The sequence below is a fragment of the Pan troglodytes genome, chromosome 1 (assembly GCF_028858775.2).
Source record: "Pan troglodytes isolate AG18354 chromosome 1, NHGRI_mPanTro3-v2.0_pri, whole genome shotgun sequence".
Taxonomy (NCBI): domain Eukaryota; kingdom Metazoa; phylum Chordata; class Mammalia; order Primates; family Hominidae; genus Pan; species Pan troglodytes.
The window spans coordinates 187,243,411-187,263,495 of record NC_072398.2 but is presented as its reverse complement, the minus strand read 5'-3'; the positions used below and the strand labels follow the sequence as shown (position 1 = coordinate 187,263,495).

Genomic DNA, 20,085 nt, shown 5'->3' with positions numbered 1-20,085 from the left:
TGTCTGCCCCAAAGAGCCCACGTGGCCCACGTCAGGCTGGGGGTGTATCTAGAGTCATAGGCTCTGGAGCAGGGCTGTGTATTTTAAGACAAATCAGTAAGGCAGTCCCTAGGAAGTTCCAGAGAGTGGGTCCTTTGCTTGTCAAGCTCTGTATTAGGCCAAGTATGGTGGGTCATGGGAACAGGGACACTTCTGGCTCTGAGCACCTCTTTGTTGTGCTTGCTCTGCCTTAGAGACGGGCAAGATGAGGTAACAGAGGAAGCACCAGACCAATGAGTCCTCTCAACAGAGTATCTCTCACTGCTGCCCCATTTGATACATCTTTGTTGAACTGGCCTAAGTTCATGCCAGCATCTGTGCTCTATACAAATTGTGGAACCAGTGGGAAGGATGGGTGCATTTTAGGTGCTTGAAAAGCAAGGGACTCAACCTCCAGTGGGATCCTCAGATTGCTCTCCGAGCTGTCTAGTTGGTGAGAAGCTTCCCTGGAGGAAGACCCAATCTCCTTTGGCTGGTGGATCCCTGAGGTCAAAGTGGACAAGGATGGGGAACCATAGAGCAGGGAGGGGGGCAATGAATAGGTGCAGGACTTGGGTGCCCCGGAGCTGCACCGGCTGGCCCTTAAACAGCCAGGCACTTCCTGTGGCATGGCCCTGTCCAGGTGCAGGAGAGGCTTAGGTCAGTTCAGCTGCTCTGGATGCTTCCTTGTGTCCCTGGGGGTTGAGAGGTGGTTGCTACTTGGTATCTCATTGTGGAGAAAGGGAGGTGCAGGAGGTGATCTTTTCTATGTCAGCTCCCTCCCGGGGCCCAGGGAGGGAAGTTGGCCTTTTTTTTTTCTTTGCCCACACTCCACTTGGGGATTCCCAGGGGATGTAGCAAGGGAGGCTGGGCAGAACCAGGCCTTAGTGGATTGGTGAGAGAACACTAATCCATACATCTTTGGAAGAGAGGAACACTTCACCAGCCTTTTTACACAGGATCCCTACCTTTCTCGAGGACCCCACTGCCTCCAGGGGTGGGCGCTGGGTTTAATCCCAGCAGTTTTTACTCAACAGCTGACCAGTTTTCCAGAAACTGCACTTTTTATTTTGGTCAACGTAATAACTCTTAGGAAACTGCAACTCAGGTGATCCAAATCACACAGACCGGCCCGTTCTCTCCCCTACTGGCTGCCTATGCAGTCGGGTCGACCTCAAGAGAACTGGCCCCAGCCAAAAGCGGCACCTCCCGGCCTGCCAGTCCTTTCCTGCCTTAGGCAGCTCCTCCCAGAAGCCTTTTTGTAGGGCAAACTGCCTTCCCTTTGTAAGGTAGGGCCTTTGGATCCAAGGTTGCAGTTTAAAGACCACCCCGACTTTGTTGAGGAATTAAGTTTTAAATTCCGCCCCAGGCGGATAACACCAGGGCTCAGCCGCAGGAATGAAAAAGGAGTGGGAGGGCTGCAAAGTGTACGTGGGGCTTGGAGGCCTTGTGCCACGCGCGGACTAAAAATGTTCTACGAGTCTCTTAACGCTCACCCCCGTGCCCCCTTACCCACCAGGGCCCACGGAGGTCCGAAGCTTTCGACCTCAGTGAGCGGAATGGGTGCGCTCACGACCTGGAGGGCGAGATGAGATGTCCCTCGGCGTGAAGTGGCCGTGACTACCCTAGCACTTTGCGTTCCCCGCGCCGGCGACGAAACACGCTCTCGAGGGGAGAGAGCCGTGCGTCCTCTGGGCCGTGAAGCCAGGGGAAGAGGGTTCCTCTAGACAGCTCGATGTGCCCGGGAGAGACACCCACGCTGAACCTGCAAGCTGGGGTGCTCCATCAGCGCGAACCTCTCGCCCCGCACTCGCCGCAGCACTGCTCTCGTGGTAGGCGGGGTGGGCGGGACGGCAAATCCGCGGCTCCTGCGTCTATTGGGCTGCTCGGGGCAGCGCAGCTCCGCATTGGCCAGGCCCTCGCTCCGCCCGGCTTCCGCGAGCCCATTGGTCGCAGGCGCCCGACCGGGTCGCGGCCGCGCGCTCCGCCCGCCGCTGCGTCCCCACTATGGCGGCGCCCATGCAGCCCACCGCGTCGTGGGCGCCCGCCGGGGTCCCCCGCGGCTGTCGCCGCCGCCTACGCCGCTGCCTCCGCCTTCCTGCCCCGCGTCGGGCCGGGCGCCACCTCCCCCCTGCCTCCCTCTCCGCTGTGGTAAGGGCCTGCCCAGTGCGCTTCGGGGCGCGATGGCTGACCGCGAATAACGGTCGCCGCGCCGCCCCGCCCCTCCCCCGCCGGCCGCGGGTCCCGGGCTGGGCGGGGCGCGGAGCCCGCGCGCTAGTGCCCGGGAAGGCGGGGTCGGGGCACGGCCCAGTCGTCCTTCGGGCTGGGGGCCCAGTACCTGGATGACCTCGCCTGGGTGGGGGCCGCCGAGCCTGGGGGAAAGGCCGGCCGGACGCAGGCCCGGAGGTCTGAGATCATCTCCGTGTGAAACCCCGCAGCTCTGCGCACCTTGGCGCGGAGCACGGACACCGTCATTCGGGCCCTGCTGTGGGAAAAGGAAAGAAAAGTCCAGGGAGCGCCTGAGCGGGAATCGGCAGCGTTTGGGTAGCGGTTGTCATTGCTTACTGCTCTAGCGGGGGCCAGAACTGGGGTCAGTTTGATCGGCAAAGTACGCCTCTCTTGCTTCCTTTCCTTCTGGCACTTTCCCCCGTTGTGTCCTCGGTGCTTTTGCTTGCAAGAGAAAATATCTTAGTGAGGAGGGCAGGTTTGGTTAGGAGAGTGTCCCATGAACATTTTGGATTCCTTTTTACAACAATGTCCATGTTTATGATTCCTCAGTAAGCCTCATTTATGTTTCCTTCACGTATGAGGAAGGAGTGAAACCTGATAACTGAATGTAATTAATTGAGGGAAGGACCAGTGAAGGCAGCTATTACCTCAGAAAGTAAAATACTCAAACTTTTCAGTGGATGTACTGTGAATTATAGATAGCTGGACATTAAGGTAGGAAAAAACTCTTATTAGGTTACTAAAAGTAAGATAGTCCCCATGACAAATTAGGTTGTTTCTGAGGCAGAATTATCTTGTAGAGATGATCACTGAAATGTTTGGTGTACTTTCAAGTCAACAGAGGATTAAAAGGAAGCTGGAACAGAAATTTATAGCCAAATGATATTTTCAAATAATCTCTTAAGGCAATACAGCTCCTCCTATGATTAGAGATTCTTAAGGATATTTTGAGATATTAAGTGGTGAGTCTCTCCATTTCGCGTGTCTGTCTAACCATGGTTTAATAAAAATAAAATGTTAACGATGAAACAAGACATTCATGTTCTCAGAGACTAACAGACTTTGTATCAATCAATGGAACGCCTCTTGAGTACATATTTTATGCAAGGCATTGACTGAGGGGAAACTCAAAACCATTTAAGATAAGAAACTTGCTCTAATGGGCCTATAATATACTTGAGGGAATAAAGCACACACATGACAATGATAACTGTGATATGGTCTCTAGAATTCCTAGATGGTAGGTACTCTGAGAAACCGAGAAAAGGAGAAATCCATGTGTTTGAGGAAGGTTTCACAGGGAAGCTGAGGCTTGAATTGGGTTATGAAGAGTGGGTAGCCGGCTGGATGAAGGGGAAGAAGTGAGCAGATGAGAAAGTGAGGATGACAAAGGTGCAGGGGAACCTGAGATGCTCATGGGTGGTTCCAGGGGGTTTCTTAGCAGAAACAGCAGGATATGAGGTTGCACAAAAGGTAGGTTGATGGCATTAATCCAAGAGGTACCTTTGTCCTGTGTGGTGCAAAGAGTAAACAAGTAATAGAATTTACTTCAAAGGAAGCTGTAGCTAACTATCAGGAATACAGTAACACTTTACTTGTCATTGTCACTTTTTCTTTTTTTTTTTTTTTGAGACAGGGTCTCCCTCTGTCACCCATGCTGGAGTGCAGTGAACGTGGCTCTCTGCAGCCTTGACTTTCTGGACTCAGGCGATCCTCCCACCTCAGCTTCCCAAGTAGCTGGGACCACAGGCAGGTGACCTGGAGAATTAAAAAAAATTTTTTTTGTAGAGACAGGGTCTTGCCATGTTGCCCAGGCTGTTCTTGAACTCCTGGGCTCAAGAAATCTTCCCACCTTGAGTTCGAGACCAGCCTAGCCAACATGATGAAACCCCGTCTCTACCAAAAAAAAAAAAAATACAAAAAATTAGCCAGGTGTGGTGGCAGGCGCCTGTAATCCCAGCTGCTCCGGAGGCTGAGGCAGGAGAATCGCTTGAACCCGGGAGGCGGAGGTTGCAGTGAGCCGAGATCGCGCCAGTGCACTCCAGACTGGGCAACAAGCGTGAAACTCGGTCAAAAAAAAGAAAGAAAGAAATCCTCCACCTCAGCCTCCCAAAGTGTTGAGAATATATGCGTGAGCCACCACACCTAGCCCATTGTCGCTTTTCTGATTCACCTCAGCTACTTGGAATAACAGTTCTCTCAACCCAGAAGCTGCACCTCAAATTTATTCTTACTTTTCTTCTTTTTTTCTCCCCGTGTTTTTGGTTGGGTGCCAGGTCTTGTTGACCCTACTTCCACACTGTTTCTGGCATCTGCTTCTATTTTTGAGTCAGAGCCTCCCTCTGTCGCCCAGGCTGGAGTGCAGTGGCCCCATCTTAGCCCACTGCAACCTCCACCACCCTGGTTAAAGTAATTCTCCTGTCTCAGCCTCCTGAGTAGCTGGGACGACAGGCACGTGCCACCACGCCCGGCTAATTTTTGTATTTTTAATAGAGACGGGGTTTCACCATGTTGGCCAGGCTGATCTTGAACTCCTGATCTCAAGTGATCTGCCCACCTCAGCCTCCCAAAGTGCTGGGATTATAGGCATGAGCCACCATACCTAGCCTGGCATCTGCTTCTTTTCACTCCTACTGTCATCACACTGATCTGGGGCCATTGGACCATTCCTGTGAATTACCACAGAAACCCCCTAACATTTTTTTCCTTCCATCCATCATGTGTATTGCCATCACTTCCAAGTTTGTCACTTCTCCAGCCAGGACTTTGAATGGCTCCCCATTATCTGTTGCGTTAGGCACAGACCAGCCTGGCATGGGCAATATGGGCAGACTGATTTCTTGCCATTCTGTTATATTTTCTAGGTCAATGGAACTATTTGCTCTCTGTGCTTTGCTGTTTGTGCTCTGTATCTTTGCTCATGTTGGCTTTTTCTATCTTAAATAGTCTCCTTGACTTTAATTGTTCTTACGTATGTTTCAGGGCCATTTGATACGGAAGTTCCTTTGTGAAGCTTATCTGTACTTTTTCTTCCCATCTAGATGAGATGTCTCTCTTTTTTAAGTTTAAACCACCATAACATTGGAGTCTGCCTTTTTGCGATAATTGCCTTAAATCCTGCTTCTACCCACAGTATAAGACTGAAGCTATTTCAAGGCATAGACTGTCCTCTTCATCATCCAACTTTGTACATAGTAGGTACTTGGCAAATATATTTTATATTGAAAATAGCTTTGAACCAGGATGGATGCAAAGATAATTCTTTATCCAAACAAAATGTTTGTCATTAAAATCTATAAATAAAGTTGTTTATGTGAGAGAATCCCTTACTGAGAGATCTGTATTGACATAGATAGCTTGGATTAGGCTGCACTAACAAAAACCTCAAGACTTCAGTGGCGTAACAGAACAAAACTTGACTTCTCATTCATGTGACATGTCCAGCATGAGTGTACAGGAAACTCTTCACAGTTACTCAGGAACTGAGGCTGATAGAAACTCCATCTTAATATGGTACTGCCATGACCATTTTGATTAAATGAAAAGATAGTGGTCAAGTGGACACTGGCTTTTCAAGTTTCTGTCCTACTATGGCACATGCCACTTTCATTCGCATTTTCATTGGCCAAAGCAAGTCACATAGCCATACCTAACTTTAAAGAAGGTTAGAGAATTTCAGTGTTAGCATATGTCTGGGAAGCAAAGAGCCAGAAATATTTGGTGCATAGCACTAATGACTACTACCTCATCTGGGATATCACAGCCCATTGAAGATTAGAGGTAGCACATCAGATGGGCTGCTAGAGACAAACATTGACAGTAGCAAGAAATAATAGCTCTAACCAGGCGTGGGGTAATGGTAGATTCAGAGTCAAAACTCTTCCAAGCGCTTGTAAATGCTCACAGGCCAAGGGTGTTGATACAAGGGCAATCTGTTACATCCGAGTTATGACACAGTCATTCCTGAGGAATGTCTTTTACAAAACTTACTATGTTACAGCATTCTTAGTAACAAATACAGCAATGGTTCTGAGATAGCAAAAAATAAAAGTTAAATTATATTCAGGGTATTCATTTTATAAGAAATTGGGAAATGTGTAATAATTTTAGGTGCATTTTCACTCAAATGGTTAAAATTAAAAAGTAATCTTAGTTTAACCTTACTGGTTTAATTGAACCTAGCAAACTTGGTATTTGGGGAGGAGGTTTCACTTTTGACAGACAATAGAAACAGCCCTGGTTCAGGAAACAGAAGATTTGGGTTCAGATCTTGGCTCTTCCACTATTAATAGTTGTCTGACATTAAGCAGGAATCTTATTTTTGAGCCTAAGTTTCCTCATCAGTGAAATGCATGGGGCAGTTGTGAGAATTAAACAAGTCAGTTCATGTAAAGTGCTTTGCAGAGCACGTGGTTCACAGTAAGCACTCATGATCACAGTGCTTCTAACCAGCTGCAGCAAGGTTAGAGGAAACTTGAGAAATCAGGTAAGGAGCCCTCAGAAATACAGGTAGAAGGGTTCCCCTGGATTTCCCCACCTTTTTTCTCCCTTGGACAGCATCCCTACGATCTCTTATTTTCACATTTTTCATATTTTATGTGAGTGTATACATTTCTGTCTCTCCTACTAGACCAGGTGCTCTCATCATTCCACAAATGTGTACTGAACATAAGCTCTGCCAGGCTCTGTGCTAGGTGGTGGCTTGATAGGTATGAAGGACATGTCCCTGGCCTCAAAGAACCTCCAGTCTAGTAGGACCAGAAGCAAGTAAAGAATACATTATAACCAGAAGCAGAATACATTATAACAAGGGCTGTGGTTGAGGGTCTTGTGGGATCTTCTAAAAGCACACCTGATATCGTGGGGAATATGAGTAGTGGTTTTCTAGGGAAGTTCACATCTGACCTACATCTTGAAAAATCAGTAGTTATTAGCTGGGTGGATATGGGTTTAAAAGGCTTTTCACACAGGCAACAATGTGTGCTGTGGCCTAGAAGCAAAGAATGTGGCTACATCCTAAAGACACTGGTGTGGCAGGAGTATGGAGCCTGTTGGGGGAGTGTGTGGGAAATGAGGCTGCAGAAATCGGTCAAGAATAGATTGTGAAGGTCTTTGTGAGTTATGAAGTTAGAGCTTTATCCTGAAGGTGATTAGGTGCCACTGAAGGATTTGAAGATAGAAAGTGACTACTTTGTCAGCTTTGCCTTTCAGGAACATCACTGTGTGGAAGAGGCAGAATAGTAAATAGCTATTTCCCTCACGTGGGGAGTTCTGAGGTTTGCATCCATAGTACCATGCCTACTACACAAGAGTCATAAAATATTTATGCAGGATGAAGGTTAGAATGAGGTAAGACTGGACGGAAGGATAGTTACGCTGCTGCAACATGTGAGGGGCATGTCTGTGTGCTTCCTAGGGCTAGATGAGCAGCAGACCAGGATTTCAATCATAGCCTGGCCAGTTTCTATTGTGTCACCTTGGATAGGCTTCAGAATGTCATGTCTTCTTGGTTTTCAAATTTGGAAAATGAGGACAAAAATTCCTACCTTGCCAGGTTGCTCTGAGGATTGGAGGGAATAGGTGTAAAAAGCCTGGTCTTGTGCTATTAGTAGATCTATACAAGTAATAGTTTAATAATAAAAAAACAGTTATAATATTTCTAATCTTTAGTATATTACCTGGTTCATGGTAGGTGATCACTAGTCTTAAATCTCACTACCTAAAGATGCCAATGTTGTGGGATTTTTTTTTTTTTTTTTTGAGAAAAGTACTCACTCTATCACCCAGGCTGGAGTGCACTGGCATGATATGATCACGATTCACTGCAGCCTCAACCTCCCAGGCTCAGGTGGTCCTCCTCCCACCTCAGCCTCCCGAATAGCTGGTACCACAGGCACTCACGCACCACCACGCCCAGCTAATTTTTTGTGTTTTTTATAGAGATGTGGTTTCACCATATTGCCCACGCTGGTCTCGAGCTCTTGGGCTCAAGTGATCTGCCCAGCTCTGCCTCCCAAAGTGCTGGGTTTACACGCGTGAGCCACTACGGCCAGCCACGTTGTGGTTTTATTTTTGCATTTATTTTAGGTCTTACGAACAAGGATATGCATTTTAAGTGATGGATGATGCTGGGCTGGGAGTGTTAGGCATAAGGGAATTACTCTGAGATCAAAAAGAGACAGTTGATAAGAATGCCATACGGGCCGGGTGCAGTAGCTCATACGTGTGATCCCAGCACTTTGGGAGGCCGAGGTGGGCGGATTATCTGAGGTTAGGAGTTCGAGGCCAGCCTGGCCAATGTGTTGAAACCCCGTCTCTATTAAAAATACAAAAAGTAGCTGGGCATGGTGGCAGGCGCCTGTAATCCCAGCTACTCAGGAGGCTGAGGCAGGAGAGTCACTTGAACCCGGGAGGCGGAGGTTGCAGTGAGCCGAGATCGTGCCACTGCACTCCAGCCTGAGTGACAAGAGAGGGAAACTCCATCTCAAAAAAAAAAAAAAAAAAACCATACAAATTTAAACATTGTTGCTGGGCGCAGTGGCTCATGCCTGTAATCCTAGCACTTTGGGAGGCCGAGGTGGGCGGATTGCCTGAGTTCAGGAGTTCCAGAACAGCCTGGGCAACACGGTGAAACCCCGTCTCTACTAAAATACAAAAAAAAAAAAAAAAAATTAGCTGGGCATGGCAGCGTGCACCTGTAGCCCCAGCTGCTCTGGAGGCTGAGGCAGGAGAATTGCTTGAACCTGGGAGGCGGAGGTTGCAGTGAGCCGAGATCACGCCACTGCATTACACCCTGGGCAGCAGAGCAAGACTCCATCTCCAAAAATAAAAAATTTAAACATTGTTTAAATGCCAACAGTTTATATGGCATTTAGCTATTCCCAACCCTTGCTCAGAAGTGACACAAGTGTGTGTGACCATAATATACTCATCAGATGGGGTTGCTAAAACATACACACTTCTCCTCGGCCTGTCATTGCTGACTTCTTCCCCCTGAAATTTTGCTCCTCCTCAGTCATCTTCTGATGATTTTTTTAAAGGTAGTAATGGAAGTTTAATTCATATTTATTTTCCATTAGATTCTTTATATGATCATCCTGGCTTGACATGAGTTCCTCCTCTCTGAACTCCTGTAGAACTTAATTTATGTTACTCTGATGAAATGTCATCTACTGCCTTGGCCCATTATTTGTCTATGTATCATAAATTTCCTCTTCCTTGATGTCAGTTTTTCTTGCAAAGTAACTGAAAGGTGGCATGTTTATGTATTTTTAACACAGCTTAAAAACTCACTGAACCCTTTTGTTTGGAATATGTTAAATCAGGAAATTCTGTTACTGAGGATTTAAAGTATGTAGCAGTTGTTCTCTTTGGTCTCAGGATTCCCTTAAAGTTTAAAAATTATTGAGTATTCCCAAATAACTTTCATGTTTGTGAGTATTGTCTGTCGATATTTAATGTTTTAAAAATCACTGAGTACAAAAAAAAAATGATAAAAAATGTTCATGGCTGTGCGTGGTGGCTCACGCCTATAATCCCAGCACTTTGGGAGGCTGAAGTAGGGGGATCACTTGAGCTCAGGAGTTTGAGACCAGCCTGGGCAACATAGTGAAACTCCATATCTACCAAAAATACAAAAAAATTAGCCAGGTGTGGTAGCATATGCCTCTGGTACCCCCTACTTGGGAGGCTGAGGTGGGAGGATTGCCTGAGCCTGGGAGGCAGAGGTTGCAGTGAGCCGAGATCATGCCACTACACTCCAGCCTGGGGGACAGAGTGAGACTCTGTCTAAAAAAAAAAAAAAAGTTCAGCCTGGGTAACATAATGAGACTACATCTCTTCAAAAAATTAAAAAATTAGCCAAGCATGGTGGCACATCCCTGTAGTCCCAGCTACTAGGGAGGCTGACAGCAGGATTGCCTGAGCCTAGGAGGTTGAGGCTGCACTGAGCTGTGATCATGGTACTGCACTTCAGCATGGGTGGCAGAGTGAGACCCTGTCTCAAAAATCACAATAACCCACAAGCATGCATACTGTTAACTGTGAGAAGAATCGTGGTCACCTCATCATGTTATATAACCTCTAGAAAACTGCTGGACTCTCATAAGAGAATGAGAGTGAACAAGGCAAAGAATGTCTTAGAATTATTGTGAAAATAGTTCTAAACTCATGGGCCCCCTAAAAGGGTCTTGGGGACCCTTGAGGGTCCTTGGACTACACTTTGAGAACTGCTGGTATATAGTTACGAGTTTTTGTGTGACTTTTATATCCTTTTGGTAACAACATAAGAATGGAAACATTAAAAACGTCTATTTTCAAAATGCACTCAACAGTTTTCTTTAAAAAACAGCTAGTTTCTAGCCTCTGATAATATTAATGGCAAAAACCACAATTATTTTTGCACCAACCGAAATAGATGTTTATTTTGGAAGGGCAGCTGTGTGTATTTTTGGAGTATCTGCTAGGTGCCATACTGTTTACATTTGCCATCCCAGGAAAGGTCACCAAACTGAGAACAACAACATTTTTGTAGAAGAAAAATATGTAACTGCTCTTTAAGTTCTAGAACTCTTATAAGCACTTGGTGACATGATAACTGGAAAACTTTTTCGTGGTGCAGGTTTCAGAGTTTCTCGCTGTCTCATTGTCAAGTTTAGTTATGATCCTATTTAAAAGATCCTATTACGGGCTTGCTTTGGCAGCACATATACTAAAATTGGAACGATACAGAGAAGATTAGGATGACACACAAATTTATGAAGTGTTCCATAAAAAAATCTTTTTAACATCCAATTTTTACGGAACTAACCATATTGATGTCATCTGTACTACATGAACCGTACTACATTAGGACGTGAATGAGTGAATGGCGGTACCACACACTCTACACTGTGGAATTTTCACACTTCCTGAGGAGTCTTCCTGAACCTCATGTGCCACATACATCTGACTTAGGGACTGCATGAGGAGGCCGGTGTCCATGAAATTAAACACCAAGAGAAGTTTATAAATAGGAGGTGTGGTATTTTTCTTCCAACACCCTGCTGAATCACTTTGCGTGCCCTTCGAGGTGTACATCCCGTACATCCCCTCTTTGAGGGCAAATGGCCTGGGCTGTTATAATGGCTTCTTCTTGCTCTGTGCTTAGCCTTCTCCAGTCAGTTCTCCATATTGCTACACGAGCAACCTTTCTAAAACATAGATTTACGTCATTTGTTTATGTACGTGGTTCCTCGTTGCCAATGGGATAAATTTCAGACTCCTTAGCGTGGCTTGTAATCCCTCTCCTGCCCTTCTGCTTCAGCTTCCCAGAGCCAGTTTAATTCAGGCAACGCCTCTGAAGCTTTTCCTGAGCCTCCCAGACAATTATTAATTCCCATAATCTCATAACATCTGTTCCTTGTTTATTCCATAACTGCACGAATCACCCTGCTCCTTGAGGGCAGGCACCACTCCCTGTGTGTCCGCTGCTTTACTCAGGTGTGTAATAATGACTTTTGCTGGGACTGATAAGATGGCATAGCTGCTAGCATAGTTCCAGCATAGTTACTTTGCAATAGTCCAGCATAGTTTTTCTAAAATATGTCTTTCCTTTCTGAAAAAATACATGAGCAGATAAACAATATGGAACTACTGCATAGGCCTAAAACATGTAAAGTCTCAGAAATAATAGCAAGGAAAGGGAACATTTATATTTTTTCTTTTTTTTTTCTTTTCTTCTTTTTTTTTTTTTTTTTTTTTTTGAGGTGGGGCCTTGCTCTGTTGCTTAGGCTGGAGTGCAGGGGTGCAGTTACAGCTACTGCAGCCTTGACCTCCTGGGCTCAAGTGATCCTCCCACCTTAGCCTCCTGAATTGCTGGGATTACAGGTGCACACCACCATGCCCCGGTAATTTTTTTTTCTTTTGTATTTTTTTGTAGAGATGGGGTTTTGCCATGTTGCCCAGGCTGGTCTCAAACTCCTGAACTCAAGTGATATGCCCACCTTAGCCTCCCAAAGTATTGGGATTACAGGCGTGAGCCACCGTGCCTGGCCTGTATTTTCTAGTGATGTATTTTACACATACAAGAACAGAACAAATAATTATACCTATCATTAAAATTTTTTTTTTTTTAAATGAGACGGAGTTTCACTCTTGTTGCCCAGGCTAGAGTGCAATGGCATGACCTTGGCTTACTGCAACCTCCACCTCCCGGGTTCAAGCGATTCTCCTGCTTCAGCCTCCCGAGTAGCTGGGGTTACAGGCATGTGCCACCACACCCGGCTAATTTTTGTATTTTTAGTAGAGACAGGGTTTCTCCATGTTGATCAGGCTGGTCTTGAACTCTTGACCTCAGGTGATCTGCCTGCCTTGGCCTCCCAAAGTGTTGGGATGAGAGGCGTGAACCACCACGCCCGGCTCTATCATTAAATCTTTTTTTTTTTTTTTTGAGGCAGAGTCTTGCTCTGTCGCCCAGGCTGGAGTGCAGTGGCGCGATCTTGGCTCACTGCAAGCTACCCCTCCCTGGTTCACGCCATTCTCCTGCCTCAGCCTCCTGAGTAGCTGGGACTATAGTTGCCCGCCACCATGCCCAGCTAATTTTTTGTATTTTTAGTAGAGATGGGGTTTCACCGTGTTAGCCAGGATGGTCTCGATCTCCCGATCTCGTGATCCGCCCGCCTCGGCCTCTCAAAGTGCTGGGATTACAGGCGTGAGCCACTGTGCCTGTCTATCATTAAATCTTAATATGCCATCTTGCTTGAGTTTTTTTTTATTTTTTAAATAAAGAGAACATTACATTTTTACTGAAAGCCTTCCTAATGTGTTTTTCCCTTCTTCTCCCTCCTTCAACAGAAAAAAGCCACTGTTTGAGTTAAAGGTGTTTAAAGTTCCCATACGTGTTTTTATCCTTCTGCTACATCTTTTTTTTTTTTTTTTTTTTTTAGGATGGAATCTTACTCTGTCACCCAGCCTGGAGTGCAGTGGAGTGATCTTGGCTCACTGCAACCTCCACCTCCCAGGTTCACATGATTCTCCTGCCTCAGCCTCCCAAGTAGCTGAGATTACAGGGGCCCACCACCACGCTTGGTTAATTTTTGTATTTTTAGTAGAGACAAGGTTTCACCATGTTGGCCAGGCTGGTCTCAAACCCCTGACATCAGGTGATCTGCCTGCCTTGGCCTCCCAAAGTGTTGGGATTACAGGCGTGAGCCACCACACCAGGCCTCTTACCTGCTTCTAAAGGGAGTACCTGGCCAGTGACAAAGTATTTTTCAGCTTTACTCTTCTGTTCTCTGTTTTTAAAACCATTGTAGATCATTTGATTTCTACTCAGGAAGTCACTGACTACTCATCTTGCAGGAGTCTGGATCCAATTAAAAGAGAGAAATCACATGGTAATTTGAACAGATAAGGTTTAATGTAAGAATTACTTAACTGTTACAGAGAATTGGCGTAATGCTAGATTGGCTAATAAGAAGTAAAGAAATAAGCACATAGAAAGAGGGTTAACATCATCAGCCTTCAGGGGAGTGTAGATCAAAACTACCATGAGATGCTACCTCACACTCTATGGTGGCTGGAATCAAAACAGCAGATAAGAATAAACGGTGGCTTGGGGCCAGGCACGGTGGCTCATGCTTGTAATCCTAGCACTTTGGGAGGCCGAGATGAGCGGATTGCCTGAGCTCAGGAGTTCAAGACCAGCCTGGGCAACATGGTGAAACCTCGTCTCTACTAAAATACAAAAACAAATCAGGCAGGTGTGGTGGCGGGTGCCTGTAATCCCAGCTACATGGGAGGCCGAGGCACGAGAATTGCTTGAACCTGGGAGGCTGAGGTTGCAGTGAGCTAAGACCATGCCACTGCACTCCAGCCTGGGCAACAAAGTGAAACTCTGTCTCAAAAAAAAAAGAATAAGCGGTGGCTTGGGAGGCTGAGGTGGGCGGATCACTTGAGGTCAGGAGTTGGAGACCAGCCTGGCCAACATGGCGAAAGCCCGTCTCTACTAAAAATACAAAAATTAGCCGGGTATGGTGGCATATGCCTGTAATCCCAGCTACTCTGGAGGGTGAGGCAGGAGAATCACTTGAAACTGAGAGGCGGAGGTTTCAGTGAGCCGAGATCACGCCACTGCATTCCAGCCTGAGCAACAGAGCAAGACTCTGTCTCAAAAAAAAAAAAAAAAAAAAAAGAATAAGCAGTGGCTCACACCTATAATCCCACCAGTTTGGGATTTGAAGTGGGAGGATTACTTGAGCCCAGGAGTTAGAGACCATCCTGTGCAACACAGTGAGACCCCATCTTTACAAAAAATAGAATAATTAGCTAGGCATGTAGTCCCAGCTGCTGAGGAAGCTGAAGCAGGAAGATCGCTTGAGCCTAGGAGGTTGCAGCTGCACTGAGCCAAGGTCATGACACTGCACTCCAGCCTGGACCACAGAGTGATACCCTGTCTCTTAAAGAAAAAAAGAATAAGTGTTAGAGCTGGTGATGTGGAGAAATTGGAATGCTCATTCACTGCTGTTGGGAATGTAAAATGTGTAGCCACTTTGGGAAACACGCTGTCATTTCTTCAAGCAGTTAAACATAGAATTACCATACAACCAGTAGATGTCATTCTAGGTGTCCTAGTCCATTTTGTGTTACTATAACAATAGCTAAGACTGGATAATTTATAAAAAACAGATTTATTTCTTACAGTTTTGGAGGCTGGGTAGTCCAAGATCAAGGCATGTGGTGAGGGCCTCCTTGCTGTATCATCTCATGGCAGGACCTGGAAGGGCAAGAGAGAGTGAGGGAGAGAGAGAAAGAGACTGAACTCACAGCCTCAAGCCCTTTTATAATTGGCATTAATCCGTTCATGAGGGTGGAGCCCTCATGACCTAAATACCTCTCATTAGGCTTCACCTCCCAGCACTGTTGTATTGGAGATTAAGTTTCCAACACATGCTTTTTTGGGGGACATGTTCAAACCACAGCTCTAGTTACATACCCACTTCCACTCTTAGGTATATGCCCAAGAGTATGTCCATACAAAAATGTATACGTGAATGTTCATAGCAGCGTTATTCAGCCAAAAAGTAGAAACAACCCAGATGTCTTGCCAGCTGATGAATGGATAAATAAAATATGGTATATTCCTAGGATGAAATAGTATTCAGCAATAAAAAGCAATGAAGTACTGGGCCAGGCATAGTGGCTCATGCCTATAATTCTAGCACTTTGGGAGGCTGAAGCAGGAGGATTGCTTGAGGCCAGGAGTTCAAGACCAGCCTGGGAAACATAATGAGACCCCTGTCTCTACAAAAGTAAAAAATTAGCCAGGTGTGGTAGGGCATACCTGTAGTTTCAGCTACTTGGGAGGTTGAGGTGGGAGGATCACTTGAGCCCAGTAGTTGGAGGCTGCAGTGTGACATGATCGTACCACTGCACTCTAGCCTGTGCAACAGAGCAAGACCCTGTCTCTTAAAAAGAAAAAAAAAAGAAGAAAAGAAATGAAGTACCTATCATTAAACCTTTTTTTTTTTTTTTAATGAGACGGAGTTTCCCTCTTGTTGCCCAGGCTGGAGTGCAATGGCATGACCTTGGCTTACTGCAACCTCCACCTCCCAGGTTCAAGCGATTCTCCTGCCTCAGCCTCCCAAGTAGCTGGGATTATAGGCGTGTGCCACCCCCCCCCCCAGCTAATTTTGTAGTTTTAGTAGAGACGGGGTTTCTCTGTGTTGGTCAGGCTGGTCTCGAACTCCCGACCTCAGGTGATCCGCCCACCTCAGCCTCCCAAAGTGCTGGGATTACAGGCATGAGCCACTGTGCCTGGCTCTTTTTTTGTTTTGTTTTGAGACGGAGTTTCGCTCTTGTCCAGGCTGGAGTGCGATGGTGTGACCTCGGCTCACTGCCACCTCCGCCTCCTGGGTTCAAGCGATTCTCCTGCCTCAGCCTCCTGAGTAGCTGAGATTACAGGCATGTGCCACTGCGCCTGACTGATTTTGTACTTCTTTTAGTAGAAACAGGGTTTCACCATGTTGGTCAGGCTGGTCTTGAACTCCTGACCTAAGGTGATCTGCCTGCCTTGGCCTCCCAAAGTGCTGGGCTTACAGGCGTGAGCCACATACCCGGCCCCCTCATGTATTTTTTTTCAAGCACACTGTAACTGATTGAATAATCAGTTAGTCAACAGACAGTTTTTGAGCACCTACCAGGGATAAAATGGTGAACAAAATAGACATGTTCCCTGCCTGGATCAGCCAGAATATAAATATTAAATTATTGTAAATACTTAGAAAATTATAAGTGCACAATGTAATGGGATAGGGATATATAGGTGTGGTATATATTGACAGGGAAACCTAACCTAAAGCCTGGAGACAGGTAATCCTTCCCTACAGAATTAAGGTTTTAGCTGAGACGTAAAAGATAAGTAAGAGTTGGCTAGATGAAGTGGTGGGGTCAGGAGGGCTTCAGCCTGACATTGGGAGGTAAATAAAGCGGTGGGTCAGAAGGGCTTCAGCCTGACATTGGAAAGGCATGATAAGTTGAAAACACTGAGAGAAGCTCCATGTTGCAGGCTCATAAAAAGATGAGGTGGCAAGAGATGTGGAGGAGAGGTAGGAAGGGGCCAGATGTCTAGGCTTTGTTTAAGGAGTCTGAGACTTTACCCTAAAGAAAATGGGAAATGTATGAAGTTTAAGCCTGGGAGTGAAATAATCCTATCACATTGGCTGCTGTGTGGAGAATGAATTGGGCAGGGGCAAGAATGGATGTAGGAGGCTTACTAGGCTATTGTAGTAGTCCATGCAAAAGGTTATGGTGACTTGAATTAGGATGGTGGCAGTGAAGAGGGAGGGATGTGTGGCTTCAGGAAGTATTTAGGGATAAAATTTGTAGGACTTGATTGATTATGTGTGCAGGATGAGAGTGAGGAGGAGTCTAGTGTCAAGGCTAATTTCCAGGTTTCTTACAGAAGCATCTGTGAAAGGGTTGACTTTGATTGAGATAGTAAATGCTGGAGGAAGAGTAATTCCTCGGGGTGAAACATCTAGATGATGAGGTATAGCAAGAAGTTACATACTTGGACTTGGAACTCAGAAGGGATATCTAGGCTGAATATGTAAAATTTAGGATAGTGACATAGTTTGGATATTTGTTCTCTCCAAATTTAATGTTGAAATTTGATCCCCAGTGTTGGAGGTGGAGCCTAGTGGGAGGTCTTTGGGTCATGGGGACGGATCCCTCATGAACTGCTTGGTGCAGTCCCTGCATAATGAGTGACTTCTCCCTCAGAGCTGGTTATTTAAGAGGGTAGCAACCCTCCCCTCTCTCTCTTCCCTCCTTTTTTTTTTGTGAGATGGAGTCTCGTTCTATTGCCCAGGCTGGAGTGCAGTGGCATGAACTGGGCTCACTGTAACCTCAGCCTCCCAGATTCAAGTGATTCTTCTGCCTCAGCCTCCTGAGTAGCTGGGATTATAGGCACGCACCACCACACCCAGCTAAGTTTTGTATTTTTAGTAGAGACGGGATTTCACCACGTTGGCCAGACTGGTCTCAAACTCCTGACCTCAGGTGATCCACCTGCCTCGGCCTCCCAAAGTGCTGGAATTACAGGCGTGAGCCACCACGCCTGGCCTTCCCTCCTCTCTTGGCATGTGATATCTGCTCCCTTTCCGCTTCTGCCATGAGTGGAAGCACCCTGAAGCTCTCATCAGAAGTGGATGCTGGTGCCTTGCTTCTTATACAGCCTACAGAACTGTAAGCCAAATAAACTCTTTTCTTTAGAAATTACCCAGTCTCAGGTATTTCTTTTTTCTTTTTTTATACCAGTCTCAAGTATTTCTTTTTTCTTTTTTTTAGACAGAGTCTCACTCTGTTGCCCAGGATGGAGTGCAGTGGCATGATCTCAGCTCACTGCAACCTCTGCCTCCTGGGTTCAAGTGATTCTCCTGTCTCAGCTTCCCAAGTATTTGGGTTTACAGGCACACATCACCATGCCTGGCTAATTTTCGTATTTTTAGTAGAGATGAGGTTTCACCATATTGGCCAGGCTAGTCTCGAACTCCTGACCTCAGGTGATCTGCCCGCCTCGGCCTCCCAAAGTGCTGGGATTACAGGCGTGAGCCACTGTGTCCAGCCTCAGGTATTTATTTATAGCAAAGCAAATGGACTAAGAGTCAGCATAATGGTGGTAAACGAAGTCACAGAAGAGGATGACATTGCTTTGGGGATATCTGCAGAATGAGAATGTAAGAAAGCCTAAGATAGCACCCTGAGCTGCTCTCTATATTTAAAATTGTTGTGTGTATATGTAATATATGTATGCATATATATATATGCATTCAAATTATACCTTTAGAATGTATTACTTTTTGGAATGTGTACAAATTATATTGTGTCTAGAGTTGGGGAATATAATTGGAAATATATTTTATTTATTTATTTATTTATTTTTTGAGATAGGGTCTCACTTTGTTTCCCAGTCTGGATTGCAGTGGTGCAATCTCAGCTAACTGCAACGTCTGCCTCCCATGCTCAAGTGATCCTCCTGCTTCAGCCCCATGAGTAGCTGGGACTACAGGCCCTCACCACCACACCTGGCTATTTTCATTTTTTTTTTGTAGAGATGGGGTTTCGCCATGTTGCCCAGGCTGGTCTCAAACTCCTGAGCTCATGCCATCTGCCTTCCTCAGCCTCCCAAAATGCTGGGATTACAGGCTATTTTATTTTTAAACAAACTCTTCTCGAGTGTTACTATATTTGAGGCACTATGCTGATAAATGCTAGTGATTTAACAGACCTAAGTTATAGGTTCTTTTTTCAAATTGTATGCTAATTATCTGCAGAGGCAGAAAAAGAGACAAGATGTTTTCTAAATGCTATGATGGAGGTGAGCATGGGATGTTATGGAGCACAGTCATGGTGTAGGGCTGTGATTAAGGAAAACTTGCTGAAGGAGCTAACACTTGAACACAGTCCTAAAAGATGAGTGGCAAAGAAGGCAGAGAAAGGCTCTTACCACCTCTCACAGTTTTAGGGGCTGTATAAAGGTCAAATTGCGGGAGGACTGTAAAGTATCCAGTGGATGTGGCACTTACGAGGTCAGTGGTAAACTCATTTACCACAGTGACAGGTGGGATTAGAAGCCAGATCAGATCACAGAGTTGAAGAATTAATGAGAAGAGAGAAGTCAGAAGTCCTCTAAGGTGGGGCCTGAGTTTCTGTGTTTCGGTGTCCTCGCTGCCATGTGTAATCCCTAGCACATAGTGTTTGTCCTATTAGCTTTGGACAGAAGAGAGCCACTTCCCTCTCTGGGATAAGATGCATGTATGTGGAGAGGATGAGTCCAAATCGCTGTGCTCCATCTGCATTCTAGAGGGAGCATCTGCAACTCTTTACCTGCATGCTTTTTTCTTTTCTTTCTTTTTTTTGAGATGGAGTTTCACTCTTGTTGCTCAGGCTGTAGTGCAGTGGTGCAATCGGCTTACTCCAACCTCTGCCTCCCAGGTTCAAGCTATTCTCCTGCCTCAGCCTCCCAAGTAGCTGGGATTATAGGCATGCACCACCACGCCCAGCTAATTTTGTATTTTTAGTGGAGACGGGGTTTTACCATGTTGGTCAGACTGGTCTTGAACCGACCTCAGGTGATCCACCCACCTCGGCGTCTCAAAGTGCTGGGATTACAGCATGAGCCGCTGCGCCTGGCCTGCATGCTTTTTTCTGACCATACAGGGAGGCCAAGTGCAGTCCCACAGCCAGAATTCTCTGTCTTAAATCTACTTCTAGCATTTTTATTTTTTATTTATCTTTTTCTGTCTCTCATGGTTGAGTGCCTGATACTCTTATTAAATTTAATTAATTAATTAATTT

General features: G+C 45.9%; 1 protein-coding gene and 1 pseudogene across 25 annotated transcripts in view; both read left to right on the top strand.

The window, feature by feature from the left end:
- Nucleotides 1–1,957: 1,957 nt before the first annotated feature.
- Nucleotides 1,958–20,085, top strand: part of ST3GAL3 (ST3 beta-galactoside alpha-2,3-sialyltransferase 3) — a 224,899-nt gene continuing 206,771 nt past the window's right edge. For 16 of the 25 annotated variants that reach the window (XR_010158474.1, XR_010158539.1, XR_008547388.2 and 13 more), the window contains exon 1: nt 1,971–2,169. The gene's annotated coding sequence lies outside the window, so the exon portion shown is untranslated. Of the gene's footprint in view, nt 2,170–5,288; nt 5,442–20,085 lie in introns of those variants that run through there. The other 9 variants (XR_010158433.1, XM_016952660.4, XM_016952518.4 and 6 more) reach the window with 4 other exon arrangements.
- On the top strand, nt 10,938–11,031 carry LOC112207082 (U6 spliceosomal RNA; annotated as a pseudogene).